Source organism: Streptopelia decaocto, assembly GCF_964273445.1.
Source record: "Streptopelia decaocto genome assembly, chromosome: 7".
Classification (NCBI taxonomy): Eukaryota; Metazoa; Chordata; class Aves; order Columbiformes; family Columbidae; genus Streptopelia; species Streptopelia decaocto.
The window spans coordinates 40,636,645-40,651,740 of record NC_138661.1 but is presented as its reverse complement, the minus strand read 5'-3'; positions in this window follow the sequence as shown (position 1 = coordinate 40,651,740).

The window sequence follows — 15,096 nt, the reverse complement described above, 5'->3', positions numbered from 1 at the left end:
TAGGAAAGGGACAAGCCTGTGACACCACCCTAAACTCAGGTGACACTGGGAAACAGCTCTCCCAGGGGATGCCTCAACCAAGTACATCTGGCAGATGTTGAGCTCATTTTTACCTGTACTCTGAGACTACCCAAAAATCTGGTAACTTCAGTAGCACAGCACTGAGCTTGAATTAATTACCCAAATTCTGGCTTTTAATACAGGTTTCAAACAGCAATACAGGAAACCTAAACTTTTGATTCCTCAAAGCAGGTTAGTAGTGGCACAACTGCATAATGCAAAATCCTGCAGTGGTATGATATCACTCTTCTGGTTCATATTTTATACTGCTGGGACCCAGCAGGGTATGAAGCATAGACTGCTCAATGGGGAACCACAGATTCAGGCTCATAATACAGAGACATAATTAATTCAGCTTAGAGGATGGGGAGCATGTACTCATTTCAGTCTGAACGCTGTACAGATACTCCCTCAAGTAGCAAAATGCCCAGCTGCTCACATTGGAAAACTTTCCTCCTCCTGGCGGGACAGCGTAACCATCCTTATTGAGTTTAATGACACTAAGAAGGGAAGGCTCCTGACAGGAGAAAGGACTGCAAAGTCTAATCTGCTGTAATGGATTAATGCTGTCCTGAAAAACACACTGGGCTGAGCTTTCAGCCCCTTTCCTTTTAAATATCTAGGACAGTGTTGAAAAATGCATGTGCCACCATGGCTGAGAAATGCACAGCTTCTTTCCATTCCTCTTCCATTTGCTGTGTAAACAGACCAATCATAGAGTCAGCAGCCATGGCAATTTCTGAATCAATATTTATCAAGCCCTTCTCCAACTGCTATTTCATGCCTCATTGGTCAGAGAGCATCCTCTCCAAGTGAGCCAGAAAAACCTGACCTTGCAAACAGCAGAGAAGCTGCCTGAAGATTGTGAAGTAGAGCAGTTCCCCTAGCTTACAAAAAAAAAAAAAAAAAATTTTTAAAAAATCATAATTCATGTGAGTGTCCTCATGGCATTACACATTCTTCTTGCACTCCTTTCCTTTCTCACATCCCTTCTTTCAGTGGCTACCCTTGAAGATAAAGCTTCATTTAAGAGCTCTAAACAAACAACTTGTTCATTAGAAAAAAATCAAGCTACATGAAAAGGACATTAAACCCATGGATACCCGCAAGGGAATCTGTTTTGGGTTGTTGTGGTTTTTTTTTTTTTCTGTACTTTTAATGTCACAGAAGATTGATTTCTTCCTGCCCCTGCCCCTCTCCCGGGGACAGTAAGAGAGTTCACAATTATTCCATGTAACAAAAACAACGGCAGGCAGTACAGACTGACAGAAAAGGAAGTTTCTTGGGGCACAAAGGTACTATCCTCCATCCTGGCACTCCGCAGAGAAGACTACAGAGGGCAGAGAAACATTAGAGATGCTAAGTGCTGTGACATCACCTCTGTAAAACAGATTGCCAAAAATCAACCAACAGCTCTGGGACTTTTAAAAGGAAAGAAAGCATTGCCCTTCCTAGCAAGAGAAAATAACTTGTTATAAAACCAAATTTGTCTAAGAGTCTTTGAAGAGATGAAGTGGTGTTACTTACCAGCACACCCTCTGACGTCTATAGATTGCCTCCAGGACCCAGTCAGGCAAATTAGTATTAAATGCGTACTTTAGTCCAGAAAGGATTCACAGTGCCACACAGTCTGGTACCACAGCATGTCCCTCTGCTGCACCTTGAAATGCCTGAGGTTTTCTGGGAAAATAAATGCATACCTGAACACCCCATCAAAATATACACTGAAGGCTGAAGGTGAGGAAATTTCCTGCCAGAAAATGACTGAAAACCAACACAATCAAAGTGCAAATGTGGAAGATCAGGAGGAGTCATCGCTCACTTATTTTCTCAAGCAGAAGAGGAGAATGCCTCCAAGCAAAAATTGGGTCTTCAGGTTTCCTCTGAGTCCCAAGCTAAGCAGAGAGTTTCTAGATCTTTGACCACTGCAGTGTAGATGCCTTAGGCCTTTTCTGGACAAGTCCTTTATCTAGAAGAAAACAACAAATAATAGGGATTATTTCTGTGCACATTTTCCTCCCATTAAACCCCATAATTCTTCTGGGAACACTTCTCCCAAAACAGCTTCTCTCTTTACTATTTTTGCCTCTCTTATGCTTACAGACTAATATAAAGCTGATCTTATTTTATTTTAATTATTTTTGTAAAGTCTAGCAGTAGCCTACTTTGTTCTTTTCAGCTTTCCTAAACAGGTCCTCCCATTTCTTCAGTCTCTCTGACTGTTTTCTGAGCTCTAAGCAAAAGATCACACCATCACATATCAAATATTACACTGCACTCTGCCCTTGAACCTCTCTTAACTCATTCAGAGTGGACTCTTGTTCAGGGGAGTTTTGCCATAGGATGTCACTTGGACGTCAGCTCCAAATTACATTAAGTAACACAGCTTATCACCACCTTGATCCCTCAGAAGAGGCCTCTGTCTGTGCCCACTCAAACCCAAGCACTCCGATTGGCACTTTGCTCCTAAGGAGCCCAAGCTGACCTCTCTCAACCTCTTTGTACAGGTTTATTTCTCCAGTTAAGCCATGTTTCATATGATTTCCCTTGTTTGAATTTTGCTGTATTGACTTGTGTCCAGATTTCAAGACTAGTAGTTGCCTTTGTATTTATCTGGTACTCACAATGCTTTCCACATTAGCAGCGTCAGTGAACTAATGGACCATTTGTTATTTCCCAAACCATTACTCAAGACCTTGAACAGAACAAGCCCTTCAGCAACACTCATCTCTGCCCAGGATGCAGCTCTTCAGCTTCATCGCTACCATTTACCATTTCCATACATATGCAGCCCTCCTGCTCACTCACAGACCACTTGATGGTGCCTTCATGCATACGAATGCAAATACATTTTTCATCACTTCCACTGTGTTTGGGATTCTTTCTGCATTTCTGCCAGCCAATCAATTAGCACCGTATTTTTCCCAAGATATATTTATGCCACAGATATAGCAGTTACTGCAGTGGAAAACAATAATAACTAAAAAAATCTTGTTCCATAAACGAGATGGAGGAAGCTCAGTTTCCCATGTATTGTCTCCAGCTACACTCTCATCTGCATCTCCTACACCTGACTTAGCAGTTTCAGGCTTCCATGCCTTTCTCTGTTTTACAGCACACCAGAAGGGGAAGATGCTCCATGGCCAGACTGGACCCACAGAGCTGTTGAGTGGCCTGCCAGTAGATGTGTTAACTGGCCAGCTGGCTCCTACCAGATTGAGCAGACATGGGCAGAAGTAGTCAAGCTCTTCTCCCAGCAGAGGCGCTAACAGATGTCTACTTCTCTTCTAGTCAGCCATCAGTTCCCATGAAACACACAGGGGCTTGATATATTTGCTTTCTGTTCTGTTACACTGGTTTCAAACTGACCTATGGGTACAAATGCTACTAGAGAAGGTCTGATGGGTAGCAGGATTCCCCAGACCTCATTCCTGAAGCCTAAAAACATTTGTGTTGGTCTGCACACGTGCATACTTGCAGCAACAGTCATTTGGGAGTCAGTCATGGTGACAGATTCACCTCATCAGCATCCTTAAGCCTCAGCAAGAGCAGTTCCTGCAGTCAAGCTCTGTGCACAACCAGGGACTAAAGTCTGAAATTGCATGGGATAAAGAATAAATTTTTAAAGGTGAATGTCTGTTGAGGTTGGGCTTCCCAGCCAAATACTCAGTGGCAAATTCAAAGGCTGTGAAGGCTGACACAAAAGGCTCCACAAAAGCAGTGAAGGGGACTTGGTCATGGTCACAAGGCTGGAAAAGAAGGAAAGACATGCACAGGGATTATTTTCCCTTTGTCGCAGACTTCCAGTGAGGCCTTGTGCAACTACCTTAGTAGTCTGTGCTGTATTTTCCCATCTGCCAAACACAAAAGAGAAATAGGCCATTTCAAGCAGGCATCAGGCTGCTTAGTGCATTAGTGTTTATAGACTGCTCTAAGATGTACTGATGGGGTGGAAAAAAATGGGGCAGGGAAGGATGGTCGATGATCAAATTTTGAGGCATCAGCTTTAAAGGTGTTCATCAGAATTCAATTCTAAGGCCTGTTCTGTTCAAAGTATTTATCAACAAACTGAGTTGATACACACCATTACAAGTTTGATGATTATACCAAACTGGGAGGTGCTGTTGACTCTCCTGAGGTACAAGATGTCTCGCAGAGGCATCCAGATAGATTGGAGCATTGGGCTATGATTCAGGCTATAAAATCCAACAAGTCCAAATGCCATATTCTGTACCTAGGATGGAGTACCAGCAGGCACAAGTATAAATGGGGAGAGGAGTGGCTGGAAAGCAGCCCTGCAGAAAGGGATCTGGGAAGACTGGTCTGCAGCACTCTCTAGGAGTCAGCAGCCCAGAGGGCAAACCGCATCCTGAGGTGCGTCAAACACAGCATCACCAACTGGTCAGAAGAGGTGAATATCCCACTGTATTCAGCCTTCGTGCAGCCTCACCTCGAGCAGTTCTGGGCCCCACAATTCAAGGAGGACATGAAGGTCCTCAAATGCATCTAGCGGAGGGTAACAAAGCTGGTGAATGGGCTGGGAGGAATGGCCTGTGAGGAGCAGCTGAGGACTTTGTGCTTGTCTAGTTTGGAGAACAGGAAACTGAGGGGCCACTTCATGGCTCTCTACAGTTTCCTGAAGAGGGGACATGTGGAGGGAGGTGCTGAGCTCTGACCTCTGGTATCCAGTGACAGGACATGTGGGAATGGTTCAGAGCTGCACCAGAAAAGGTTTAGACTGGCCATCAGGTTCCAGTATAAGCTGGGGAACAACCAGTTGGAGAGCAGCATAGGGGAAAGGGACCTGGGGGTCCTGGTGGACAGCAGGATGACCATGAGCCAGCACTGTGCCCTTGTGGCCAGGAGGGCCAATGGCATCCTTGGGTGTATTGGAAGGGGGGTGATTAGTAGGTCCAGAGAGGTTCTCCTTCCCCTCTACTCTGCCCTGGTGAGACCACATCTGGAATATTGTGTCCAGTTCTGGGCCCCTCAGTTCAAGAAGGACAGGGAACTGCTGGAGAGAGTCCAGCGTAGGGCAACAAAGATGATGAAGGGAGTGGAGCATCTCCCGTATGAGGAAAGGCTGAGGGAGCTGGGTCTCTTTAGCTTGGAGAAGAGGAGACTGAGGGGTGACCTTATTAATGTTTACAAATATGTAAAGGGTGGGCGTCATGAGGATGGAGCCAGGCTCTTCTCAGTGACAAACAATGGTAGGACAAGGGGTAATGGGATCAAGCTGGAACACAAGAGGTTCCACTTTAATTTGAGAAGAAACTTCTTCTCAGTAAGGGTGACAGAGCACTGGAACAGGCTGCCCAGGGAGGTTGTGGAGTCTCCTTCTCTGGAGACATTCAAAACCCGCCTGGACACATTTCTGTGTAGCCTCATCTAGGTGTTCCTGCTCTGGCAGGGGGATTGGACTAGATGATCTTTTGAGATCCCTTCCAATCTCTAACATTCTGTGATTCTGTGTGATTCATTTATTTTCTGAGAAGGTGGTCAAGAACTGGGGACAGGCTTCTTAGATAGGTGGTCAATGCCACAAGCCTGTCAGTGTTTAAGAGGCATTTTGACAATGTCCTTAATAACATGCTTTAGCTTTTGGTCAGTCCTGAACTGGTCAGACAGTTGAACTAGATGGCCATTGTAGGTCCCTTCCAACTGAAATAGTCTATTCTATTCTGAACAGCAGAGTGCCATGCAACAAAGGCATGAAGCAAGCCTTTCAAGTTTGCTGTGCCAGCTCAGAGCTCTGAGACAAGAAGTTTCCTCTAGACAAGCAAGCCTTACCAACTTACCTTCCCCAGGTGATTCAAAAACTCTAAATTATACCACCAGTGATATTTTCATTTTTTGTACTTGGCTTCCTCCTCCATCCACTTCTTCAGAAAGGACTCATTTGCTCCCACATTTCACTACAAGCTCATGCATCCCCCTTCACTGCTGGTGCCAACCAAATCCCTCAAACAAGGCTGTTGCATTTGACCTTCAGAGTCTATGAGTCAAACACCGTGCTGTGACCAACTCAGTCTGCCATTCATGGGCACATCAGTGATGAGGTTACCCAGACTGCCAGCCAGCCATATGACTACAGCATCCTAAATAGCTTCCAAATCAAATCAAGGGTAATAATATATCAGTGACTCGAGAGAGAAAAGCCTTTTCTCTTTGAACAAATTTATTTCTCGTAGAAATTAAGACCTTCTGATTTCAATTTCACGTCTGCTGCTGCTGCTGAAATGAAGCTGCTAAAAGCAGAGATGACGTGCAGCAACGTCTTCTTTGGGCTAAACAAAACTTCATAGTAAACAGATGGAAGGGCTTCACACAGCTCATTGCTTGGGCACCCCAAAATAGAATAACATTTTCCTTTGTCCATTTTCTTCCATCTCAGATAACATCTGGCTCACACAGAATCACAGAATGTTAGGAATGGGAAGGGACCTCAAAAGATCATCTAGTCCAACCCCCTGCTGGAGCCGGAACACCCAGATCAGGGAGATCTTATTGCAGAGACACATTTCCTTGCTGCAGGCCAAACAGGCCCCTGACAGGAACCGCATGAATACACACTTTTGTGCTATCGAACAGCAGTACAGCAAGTGTGCTTTTGAGGGCAATGTGGAAATTGTATGGCCACATATGAACATGCATGTGAGAGGTCAGAAGTCAGATGACCACACCATAGAAACAATGAAGTTGTGAGCCATGCCCATACTCTCTACCTCGGCTATAAACACTTGCTAAATTATATATAATACGCTAAGAATAGTTGGGAGGGAGAGGTCCTCTAATTTCCTGGCACATGCCTCTTCGGAGTGGAGCTAGGGTACCAGAAAGTTTTGCTTATACGATTCTTAGAAGCTTTTTAGCACGTGTACACATGCACAGACAAAACACAGTTAACTGTGAAATGCTTAAAGCAGGACTGGCATGGTACACACACCTGCTGCCTTTATGCAATTTGCTATGGCTGCAGTTTTACAGTAAGTGGGAATGAGGTGCCTTTCAGAGAGGTGGCCATGTAGACAGAAAGACAAGCTCACCCAGAAAAAGCATTGGGAACTGGATACCCTCCTGAACAGCCCAGTTATTAATTGATTTTCAGGCCTAGATCAGTAAGCAGTTCTATGCATAACAGCAAACAATAGACACACAAACTGGAAAATACTCTTCACAGTCTCGCTTTAGCCTGCCATGGAAAGGGAAAAACAAATCAAAATGATACATCATGACAAAAACTTGTTAGAAACCTCCTCAGGCAAGGAATATGGCAAGGACTAAAAGCTTCAATGGCATTTACACTCCTAGCTACACAAATCTCTTCTAAAATAAAGCAGTCTCTAGAATAGATAGTCAGATCAGACAATGACAGATCAGTAGTTATAAGTTCATGATCTTTCAGATGAGACATAAAGCCAGGTCCTGACCTTGTGTGATCATTAAAGATCTCATAAAGCTTTTTGCAAAAAGAGGGTGGTTAATCCCACTGGTCTGGAAACAATCCAATTTAGGTAACTACCTAAATCAATCTTACAGATTCATCTAAATACAGCACTCTCCTCTGCTCTCCAGGCTAAAATAACGTGTGGCATTTCTGTGTGCTGTAGTACATGACTAAATGAGTCCTCCCTATCTCAGCAGCAGGTGAAGCACCTGTTGTATTTGCACTCACTGCCACTCCTACAAGGGAGTTATGAACCTCAGCATTTGCTAAAGGAACTTGGAGATGCATAGGTACAACGGATAAGAAAATTTGTGATGGTGTTCAACATGGTTCAAGTTTCATGAAAACCTTTCCACACTAGAGGAGTTAGAAATTCAGCTTCTCAAATTTTGAGTGCTAACAGATAAACTACAAACACAGGAGAGTAGAATGCTTTTGCCTTTGCCACTAATGAACCTAGCAGGCAATATTCAAAGAAAGGCAGGGACAAAACCAGGGCAACTCAGTATTGCCTGAATTATGGACACTGAACACATCAGTGGTCAGCAGGTGAAGCTGTAGATAGTCCAAACCACTGAACTTCCAAAACGTAAGGATAGAGCTCTTTGATAGGCATTAAAGGAAAAAACCTAAGCACAACTTCCAGCTTCCACCCCGGATGACTCATCAGCATGTCTCGTTTTCAAAACTTCTTTACAAAGAGCATCACCAGCAGTCCCTAAACCCCTTGGGATTCATTCAGTATGGAAATCCACAGCAGTGGATGAGAGCGCAGACAAAACCAAACAACGGAAGCACCAACTGTGCTATTCGGTAAGGAGTTAGTTTCCCAACATAGCCAATAATTATCTCTTAGAGGAATAAAGCAGCAATAAAATCCTGAATGCACATACAGTTTGAGCTACAGAAGACGTGAAATACAGATGTAGTAAAATAGTGTGGATTTTTTACTCTGATAAACATGTAAGAGGACAATCACATCTGTTACCAGAAATATCAAGCTTTGAGAGACATGGTGTCTTAACATGAGGATGCCTGCACACACACAAGAATGCCTGGGTCAGGGTGTGCCTCTCTAACAGCAAAGGCTGATTTTGAATTGAGCTCTCCATTCACAACCATCTGTCAAGGGAAGCATGTTATTATTTTGCAGCTAGATGAGGAGAAAAGCTCATTATCAAACGCTCAGTTCTGGTTACTTACAGCACTTATTATACCTCTCATGATCCTTTGGCATTACTGCATAGAGGCCATGATTCCATTCCCATTAAAACCTAAAAATAGATTCCCTAGGGAAAATATTAAGGCTAATCTGCAGGTGATTTCAGAAGTGTTCTCATCTGCATCTTCTCAAAGTAGAACATCCAAGTTTTCTTCACCAGGAAAGCTTCATAGGTTACCATTTTCCTGGTCTTCACTATCCATTTACCTCAACAGTCTCACTACCTAACCAAAAGCCAAACACAATTTATGAAAAAGGATCCAAGAGAAGTTGTTTCTCATGGTAAAGCCTGTTTCTTTGGTGAGCCTGCAGAATAAGAGCACATAACAGATTTTTCTAATACATGCACCATTCTGGTAAAACCTCATGCACTGAAGTCAAGAGAGCACAACACCAGTAGCACTCTTACATTTGCTTTTTCCAGTTCCTCTCACGCTGGGAACAAAGCTGTCAAGACAGAAAGGCATCAGTGAAGTTTAGCTTACAGTATGCAGTGAGAAGACTGCGGGAGCATTTTCCAGTTACTGATTTATTACAATTTGTTGGAACCACATGCGGTTACCAGAAGCCTGGACTAAACCACAAACTACATTTATCACACTTTAAGAACCTTGTTCCTATAATTAATTAGTTCTTTATAAGTAGTCCATTGAGGATGAAGCAGAAAGCAAGAGTTCACCTTTGGGTACAATTTTGACATCTTCACATTTAAGTTCACTGTAGCGTGAGAACAAAGTGGAAACATCAGAAAACTGGGAACACCTTCCACATCAGAACAGCTGTTAGCCCAGTAATTAGCATCTCCCACATCACAAGAGATTACAATAACCTCAGGCTATTGGTCTTTCTGGGATGTATCACACTTTCTCTCTAGTTTAGACCAGAAACTACATTCTGGAAAATGTTCCTGGCAAGCATTTAGTATGACTATAAAATTGCATTTTCTGATTAAATAAAGGACAAGAATTCCATGGTGGCTCTATGCTTATTGCTTCCTTCTTCAATCTGCAGCTAGCTATAGAAATGATCAAAATAAATAGCTACAGAAAGCAGTACACAAGGACTGCTTGTTCAAAGAGAAAGTTAGGTTGCAAAACAGAATAGTTTCTTAACCTTAAGAGTATCTTGGTAGCAGAAGAGACTTATACAAGGAGATTGATAAACTATTTATTGTCTCCAGGACAATATTCACAATTACATACTAATTCTAGATGGGGTCTGCAAATGCACACAGGCACACCTGTTAGCTTTTCCAACAGTGCAATACTAGGCCTTCATGGCACCAGTGCACACAGAGAATTAAACTGCTTGACGTGTGATAAACAGGAGAAGTTATTCACAGTCACTGTTGAATACAAATACCCAAGTTCTACATCCTATTTTTAACTTGCAAATTGTACTGTTACAAAAAATAAAAGCTCCATCACCGCCATCAAAATTTGAGCTTCAGAGATGGCCATAAAATAGAAAACTTGCTGATAAGAGCTCATTGCAAAGAAACATGGTCAGCAAGCCCACACTCTCCTCCATAAATATTTTAAGTGTTCATAAAACAGTACCGAAGAGAGAGAGAAACACCCTAAAAAGTATACTTTACATCCCCTTTCCTTCCACTCCTTTTCACAGTGGACAGACAGGAGGGGAGCAATGGCAGCTACTGCCTAAATAATTTCATCAATCCAAACCAGATCAATCTTACAGCAGACAGTACCAAGAGGAACAAAAATCAGCCACCATCTGTGGCATCTTCTGGGTGGCAGCACAACTAACATTTTGTGAGTGAGCTGACACCCATGTCAGCAACAAGACACACATGATACTTTAGCAGAAACTTTTGTATCATTCTAAATTTATTTTTGATAATGTATGATGAAAGAAATATTGATGCCAGGAGTAGCAAGCTGCTTTTTTGTGAAGAATCCTAACAATGTATCTTCACAGTTGCGTGGCACATTTGCATGGCTGTCATTGTATCATCATGGTGTGACACAAACAAACCCTCCTCCGAAACTACAATTCACTACTGGCAAGGTGATACCCGAAGTTAATTCAGAGGTCTTTGCACTCCCTGCAGCTCTGAAGAGCTCAGGGACACCATGAACATGCATTGTGATGGAAGCTGCTAACAGAAGTCCATGTGCACTGAGGAAGCCTGGAATATTGTTTTGGAAAAATGCTCATTCAGTTTTTGAGGTAAAAATCTTACCATGGTGGAAGCAATAACAGTGAAGAAAAGCCACTTGATACACAAGCGCCAGTCTTCCTTTCAGCAGACAGATCCAACAGATTAATTGCTAAAGTGTCATCTGACAGATCAGACCCAAACGGTGTGGTGTGCTTACACCACCTATGCAGCAGGCAATCTGAGTCTTAGAAATAAAGTTACAGCCTTCTTTGTTCTAAGGTTTTCAAATGGCCATGTCATGCACATTATTTATGGACATCTGCCCAGACATTCAGATGAACATCCTAAGAGATGTGAGCTTCCACCTCAAAGTCAGTGGCAGCATCTCAGTTCTCCAGTTTTAAATATTAAATTACTGACTGCTTCTGCAAACAGTCAAAGAGTGAGAAAACCCAACAGAGAAGAAATAGAAGGTACTATGATAGGGGAAAATTCAAAACAGAAAGGCAAACAGAGACAGTGAGGGAAGGAGAGCCTGGTGAGGGGCAATGGGGACACAGAAAAAAGCACATAAGGGGAGTAGTGGGGGAGGGGAACACTGTATAGAGAGAGGGAACCACAAACCTCACCTCAAGAGACCCAGAAATGACAGCACCTGAAAGCTGAGCCACCCTCCACACTCATCAGCTCACTCAATCCTCCCCTTAGTCGCTTCCTAAAGTCTCCGACCAGCCACTGCAGTAGGGGAGTGAGGTTGCGCTGCGGTGAGACCTTCAATACCTGCTTTCCTGCTCCTCCATCTCCTCAGCTACTGCCAGAATTGGGCTTCTGCCTCCACACCAGCAGCCAGAGGAACCTGGGGCCTACCAGAGCACCCTCAGTGCACTCGAGGTCCCCACAAACCACCCCAAAGTGAGACCTCGCTGAGGACCTGGACAACCCTCTCTCCTTCCTTGAGGGAAGCACGAGGCAACCGCTAGCACAGCCCCAAGAACAGAGCAATGACCTCAGCCAGGCCCAACAGGACCACACCAGCCCCAGCACAAAAAGTATGTTTTAGTACCACCAGCCTGGTCTGCAGCCTCAATAGCTCCTGCCAGCCACACAGCACTCTGGAAAAGCAGATAAAATGGTTGAAGCACAGTATTTTCTTCCCATTGATGACGCTGCTTGCCACTCCACAAGCTCTCTGAAGGCCGATGCTGCCCCTCCCTTCCTGAGGCTGGGCCCAGGTGTCCCCCATTACCTGCCCAGCCCCACAGCTGCCACCCTTCAGGGCAGGCTCCCAGCACACAGGCTCTTCCAGAAAACTTCTTCTGGCCTAATGAGCAACTAATGCATGAGCCTCAGATTTTAGCATACACTCCTTTCACGTGCATGGCCATGCTTTGACATGGTAGCACTTCAAGGTCACGCAAGCCCCCTTTTTGTTGTGTCTGGGACAAGCCACTGCTTCAAAAGCATCAATGTCTGAGGTCTGGTTTGTCATCCACATTAGACTGGGGCAGGGGGACACGAAGGGTAGATGTCCCAGGCCTTCCTTGTAAACCTTAGACTTTGTTATGATCTCCATATACAGTGTTTTCTGGAACCATCCATTGCCCTGACAGGACTTTTGAGCTGGTTGCTCAACTGACAACAGTACTGCAAAAAAGTTGCCCAGGGGCAGGCTAAAGGATATTGCGCTGATCTCTGGAGACACAGGTGTCTGCCAGTATCTGCTTGTTATGCTCCAGCAGAACATAAAAAACTAGACCCAAAGACAGGTCAGGTGTTGCTCTGTCTAAAACAACCTTTGTTACTACAGTTAGTAACCTGCACACGGGTATTGCTCAGGGTTTGCTGGAGGCTCACACCACTGGCAGCATCCAGTCCTTTCACACCATGCAACTTCAGTCAGGTTGAGTTTGGTCTCTCCAGGCTCTTCCTCTTTGGGCTGCTGCTGGCCAGAAATCCACATGCAGCATTTTTGCAGCAGCTGTTTTGAGACTCAAGATTATCACAGAAAAAGGGAGGGAGGGAGGGGAGCACACGGTGGTCATTATCCCTCTGTGTACAAATACCTCTCATCATGCAAAACAACAGCCTTTCTGAGAGTATGTTTTCACAGCACATTCTCCATCCAAACCATGGGGAAAAAAAGTTTCTAGAAACTAGGGCAAAGGCCAGTAAATTGAAGTTTTTTTACAATGGTATCAGAGGGCCACCTTTTTGAATGGAGAGCTTATATGAGCTTCTGTAAGCTAAAAGAAAACATGTTTCACCCCCAGATTTGATTATCAGCTGGAGGCAGCTTCACTGATAAGAGCTTTCCATGGAGAACTTTGCAGAACTAGGAAGTAGCAGGAGTGAGGATTAACATGCTTTTCTGCTCTACTTTCTGTCTGACACCAAAAGAAACCCATTTGTCTGACGTGTAATATATTTATATGCCCACATCTTATGGCTTGTTCTATCTGTCCATGACCTCATCCGCAAAAAGTGTTTAGGGTTTGCCTGATATTAAGTGGCCAGACAAAGTGCATTAGTCTAGAAATGAATTGTTAAATTCCACTGTCAGACTGAAGTAGTCAGTAAATACAGTGGAATGCAAGTGCTTTAATCATGTAATATTCCATGTGTACTTTATTGTTAGGAAGTTCCCATACAGTGGGGTTCCAGTCCTATTTTGGTTTCTTCCTTGCCCAACTCTAGTTTCTTCTGTCAGGTTTTGTCCCACTCTGGTGTGTCGCACCCTGGTGTGTCGTACAGCCAGCTTCTGAGTTGCCCACATCTTTGGGAGCTGCCCCTGCTCAGCAAAGTGGGCAGAGGAATCCTCAATCCAGGGAATTCAAACGACTCACAGTTGAAGGACCACAAATGAACTCCATTTCTACATAGAGGACATGCTTCCAAGCTGATAGGAAGACCCTCTCCCCTTTTGAAATGCAGCTACTGCTGTTAAAAGTTACGGGATGCAAAACTGTGACAGCCCCACAATATTACCTGCCAACTCAACAGCAATACTAGAAGGATTAACTTCAACTCATCTCCAGTCCAATCAGACACTCATTCTTAAAACCGCATTATTGCTGTCTTGCAGCACAGTGCCAGCTGAATTTGTCCCAATGCAGATTCCCACTGTTCCTACCTGGGATGGCATCAGTAACCTGAATGAAGCCAAGTATTTTCTAGCTATTATGGACCAGAATAAATCTTTTTTTACTTTTAAGAACGGAAAGATAGTATCTGTGGGGATTTTTTTATTTGGTTGTTGTTGGATTGTCTCCTGATCAGAGTTATCAGATAACATAAGCTGTTCTGAGTTAGAACTGCTTGTACCCTAGAAAAGTATTTGTGGGTCTTATTTCAGCAGAATTATTTTCTTCTCAAAGAAATCTTAAGCTTTTGATAAAGAGTTAAGAAGTCACATCAATTTTTGGGACAGTTTTCATTTTCTTCATCTCCTCACTTACTCTGATCAGGATTAAATTGGATTCAGAGAACTGGCACATTTTGGTCCTGTTTCACGTAAACCTCATTCAGTTTAAGTTTTAAGCTTCCATTCACTCTACCAGGGTTTTTCCAAAATGCTCCTGCTGGCAAATCACCAAATGATTCTTAGCAACCAATCACATTAACATTATTTAATTCTCCACACCTTCTCCAAAAGTATATGCAACCCCCCCCCCCCCCAAAAAAAAAAGTGCATAAAATTCAAGCCAGGTTTAAGAATTGGTTGTTTTTTGCTTTGAGGTCCCAATTGCACTGAAGACAAGAATATTTGCATTTAAACTAGATAAAGCAATGCCCTCTAGTGTTCTGCACGGAAATCTGGTACAAGGCTGCCCAAAGCCTTTAAAAATTCAAGCTTAGGCTTGCTGTACCATCCCAAGTGACAGCCAAAGTTTTGAAAGCTTACCTGCACACAAGGGTGCCCTGGAGAACTGCTGCTGATGCTTGCATCAGAATTTCATGTCAAAAGATGTAGGTATTTTCTGGGCATGCTCTGATGGCCTGAGAAACATCCGGGAACTTTTGAGAATCAGGCAAAAGCCTGATCCTTTCCTTCTCAGAGTTCAGGAAATAAATTAAATCCCTCTCATCTCTCATCATCTACAAACACCATCCATGGAGTTTTTTACTGTCTTCCTACCTGTGGCAGATGACAAGTCACATAACACCCACCCTGCACCTTCCCCAAGCACACCCAGCATTTGGTAGCCTGTGTTACCAACCCACCAAAGCAGGATGAAGCTTTTG